The following is a 5,000-nucleotide window of genomic DNA, read 5'->3' as shown; positions in this document are numbered from 1 at the left end:
AATGAATGTAGCAATAACCGTGACGCTGGCATGACAACAAGATATTCTCTTAACCTATGGTCAGAGGCGAACCTGCACCTCATGTTGTGTGCACCTCGCCTCCAGAGGACAGGGATACTAGATATGGAGGTTAATTCAACAGGAATTTCATGGAGCCGATATAATTGACGCATTTCGATTATGTATCAGATTACATATTTTTCATATAATATTAAAGAAGATATATAATTGAAACGCATCCATTTTATTTTTTTCTTCTTCAGTATTTGCCATATATCAAGTTCAGACATTTCTCTTGAATTCGTGAATTAGGCTGAAAGAATGGATATATTTTTAAATATGGAAATGAGTGCTTGTGCTGCTTGACTAATTGGTGAGATTCGATGGTCAAAGGCTGAGCCTCAAAGCATATGCAGCAGCAGCATTGGCCTTGACAAGGAGTATCTCGTGTTTGCTCAAATAAACGCATATGACACACACACACACACACGCACACGCACACGCACACGCACACGCACACGCACACGCACACGCACACACACGCACACGCACACGCACACGCACACGCACACACACACACACACACACACACACACACACACACACACACACACACACACACACACACGCTCGCTCGCACACGCACGCGCACACATACACACAAACGTGTGCACGTATATTTATACTGTAGATGCATAATTATATCTTTTGGTATGTATTATACCTTATGTCTGATAGAATACGTTGTCTAAAATATGTCCAGGAAATTTAAAAAATTAAAAGAATCTAATGATGTTTTCCATAAAATCATATAATTTTACCGGGATCCAAACTGACCCAAGGTCAGGAGTTGCAAGGGGAGATCTTCGCCAGCTTGCCTTAGCAAGGTGGCGGAGACACTACTCAAACTTCTACTACTATTAACACTACTTTTCCAACACTACTCAAACAAGCATCTCAAAACATATCGGCATTCTGCCATATCCCACACCCTTCAAAACTACTTTGCTCCTTCACAAAACCTTTGGAGAACTTCAACTTCGAAACTTCTTTAGTGAGTTAAATCCCATTTCCATGTTGTCGCTCAGCAACACCATCAACGCATGTACTTTTAAGTGAGGGATATCGGAGTCGGCTTAAGAATCATCGTGTATCCATATTAACTCCAAGTTCACCCTATTCTTGCTTATCCGAGATCCCACCTCCACCATGCAGCCACAGGAGGAAGACCGTGATCCCTGAAAATTTCCACCTTGATGCATTCAGTTCGAACACTCAATCCAAATCCTATTCAAGCAGCTCACGAACACGCTTACTATAGTCGTGAATCCCCTGTAATCGTTGTCCAGTTTCCCTCCTCTTTCACTCATCACATTCGTGTTTCTTTGCCATACAGTCTGCTTCCTCAGTCAATGTATTGGGAGAAGGTACTGTAGTATATAAATCAGTATTCCTTGGCCACTTTGACTCGACTGTGACTAGTCTACATGTGCCAGATCAAGAAATAAGACTGATTTAATCTGAACAGCTTTTTTGTCTTGTGCACTGTGACTGAAGTAGGAAGCATTTGTTGGTAGTGTTACCTGTAATGTGAAAAATGTGTGACCCGTAAGCCCTAGGCCACACAGGGCTAGAACTGAACAAAGAGTTAAAAGAAAAAATACCAATCTGCAGGTCGTGGCGAAATTATCAGCTCTGTATTTTCAGAGGAATCAGACAAGACTACATTTTGCACTGTTAAGAAAACAGTTTGGGTGTGAGGGACAAAAGTATTGTATATGCTAAAATATAAAGAATATCAAATGTAATGTATGCAGTTGAACTTAACTGTAGGCACAAAAATAAGCTGGCTTCAAAAACAAGTTCATGTAAACAAATCAAAGATGGGAAGAGCAGCTAAACAAAGGACTACATTAATATGTAATCGACTCGACTGTGACTAGTCTATATATGCCAGATCAAAAACAGTGAAACAGACATTTCTCGTGAAATTTCTGCTGTAAACAAAACAAAGATGGGAAGAGCAGCAAAACACATGATTACATTAATAGCCACTTTATTGCTTATTCAGGGTAACAACTCGATCCACAGTTCAGTTCAATGAGATTTGGTAATGCCATGCTTTGTCTGGGCTTTATAAATGTGACTCGATATGTCTCAATTGTTCATCCTTTCTGAATGCTTACCATAAAGGTCGGATTACCTCTAGGTACTCCAGCTTCCACAGGGTAAGCGACAGACATAGCCTCCTCACCAGCTTGGCAGTATTAGAAGTACTTTTAGCAGACAGCCATATTCTGTGGTAACTGTACCATCAAGCAGAGAGTGAATTCTCACTTGGTCTCTGTGGAGACACCAGATACATCTGCTTACAATCTCCTAGTTTGCTTGAACGACCAGTGTAATTAGGAGCTCTGATAGGCTATCATGAAATTCAATTCCTCAAATGTCAGTGGAGCAAGAAACCCATTCAGGCCATGGATCCTTTGAGCTGTGGTGAGCACAGAGCTTAAAAGACATTCTGTCATTGGCCATGCTTTGTTGCTGGCTGTCAGATGTTGGCATAGAACCAATATGCTTGGTAGAATGTCCCACTTCTGCCAGGAGTAAAAATGCTGTGTCTGTTACCCGCATGGACATAACCCCGTCCCTTCTTGGCACAGGCGCCGCCCTTAGTGTTGGTAGCGAGGACGACTGATCCATCTCTGAAGAATGCTGAATCTTCCTAAACTGAGCTAAACATAGTGGCCGTTAAGTAGTGAACGGTGAAAAGGTTGCAGGTGGCAGAGGCATAAACGAATTGAGTAATTGGATCAGGTGATCAAACTGGACTGCAAAATATATGCTTGGTGTAATAGACAGCTACATGGTGTTATAGATGGTATGTGAGAGAAATAATGTCTATCCACATTACAGGCAGTGGCGTGTGCTGTGTTGTATAAGGTGTTGAATAATGACTTGAATGGGGTTTCATGTGCACTTCTTCGATTCCCAGGGAGTTGCCATTGGAGATGTTCCAAAATCCAGCTCACATTTCATTCACCGGATGGCTTCTGCAGCAGGAAATCCTTAATAACTCACAGTGAAACTTTAGAACACGCTATTACACTCCAGGTTTCACCAAACTTTTCCTTCAAATTCCAGTATTTTACTGCTCAGACATATTCCACCACTCAGTCACTTCAGCTTTCTGCTCCATTCCATCCTTCAGCCACACTCCACCACACTGTTTCAGTAAGTTTCAGAATAAGGCACTGGAACAGCAATGGCATGTGTCCAGATATGCAGTCTGAACACTTTCGTGTAACAGCTCAGGCTATACCTCCGCTCAGAATATACCCGGCGTTATTTTAAGCTATGTTAAGCTGTGTTATACCGAGGTATAAGATAGATTAGGCCAGGTTATACCCCTAGGTATAAAACGGGTTAGGCTAGAACATACCCCTCTAGGCCAGAATACACCCCTTCCCTTTTGCATGTAACAAGTATATTATAATATTGCCAGAAGATTATAGCTGGTGTTAATGCCAATCATGCAGTGATCTCTGCATTGTACATTTTATTCTACAAACTCAAATTTGAAATAATAATTATTATGATAATCGTTATGATGACTGTAATGATAATTGTTATTATCATTGTCACTATTAAGAACATTTTATTCTGGTCAGTAACAGGTTAACATTCAAACATAAACAGCACAGTAAAGTGTTCATAAATGTATCTGGGAGGTTCATTAAAGCAGCATTTTGCACGCCTTTATTTATATTATTTTTTGGACGAAGGTAGAAAGAAGGCGTCACGAGTCTGGCCTCCTTAGTTTAAAAAAAAACGTTCATTCGTCCAAAACATTCGTCCATAAGTTGCTTGAATGTTCACCTGTTACTAACCAGAACAAAATTATCTTAATTAATAATACTACTAATCATAGTAAAAATCATTCTTGTTTAGAAATGAACATGCAGTGCATGCAAATAATAATAATAATAATAATAATAATAATAATAATAATAATAATAATAATAATAATAATAATAATGGTGATGTTGATGATGATCAGTACTTTTCAATTTTAATCATCAATTAAATACAATTAAAAGCATTGTAGCCAGTACAGTGTGAAATATGATTAATAACAGATTGCTTCCACAAGTTAGGGCTGTGAATAAATATTTCAATTTTGAATTTAATGTGGTGACCTGTAGAATTCAATGCATAATACACAAGAAATATCTGCAGTTGTGAGATCACTGGAAAAACGGCATTAACACCAACCATTATCTTCTGGCAATGTATTGTACTTGTTGCATGCGAAAGGGATAGGGAATAAACTGCCCTAGCCTGAAACAGCCCCGGGTATATTCTGGACGGGGGTATAGTCTGGGTTCTTATAACCCATAGTTTGGACATGGCTTAATTAAGCTTAAACTCAAAAGAAAAGTTGACCTTCGAAGAGCATTGACCATTAAAATAAGAGAGCTGGGATACATGGAGATGAATATGTAAAAACATATCAGTTGATATAGAAAAAAAAAAAAAAAAAAAAAAAAAAAATCCAAATTCACTTCAAGGCAAAATTTACGACACGTTATAAACATAAAAATAATGATTACTATAGAGTATTGAAGAAAACTAGTTGTTTAACCATAAAAATAATCAAGTATCTAGACAACTTTATCCTCATCAGCAAATAACAGTAACATTGCCAACACAAGATATTTAACCAGGAGTGTGATCTCATTTGGTACGGTTAGTGTGTCTACAGGTGTTGACTGTAACCATCGAGGGTAATGAAGCAGTTGCTGAAATGCAAACAGTTGTCTATCACTGCCTGTGCTGTAATACACATACTTTTAAGTAAAATCCCTTTACTAAGAGAATATTTGGTGAGTTTTAATAGTGCCGTCGAATATAGGTCTTTTGAGGTTTTGTGTACGTGCGAGTCTTTAATTTTTGTATGCTTTGAAGAGATTTACTGAAACATATTATTTCTTCACCAG

The sequence above is a fragment of the Penaeus monodon genome, chromosome 11, assembly GCF_015228065.2.
Source record: "Penaeus monodon isolate SGIC_2016 chromosome 11, NSTDA_Pmon_1, whole genome shotgun sequence".
Lineage (NCBI taxonomy): Eukaryota > Metazoa > Arthropoda > Malacostraca > Decapoda > Penaeidae > Penaeus > Penaeus monodon.
Note: the sequence above shows the minus strand (reverse complement) of the source record.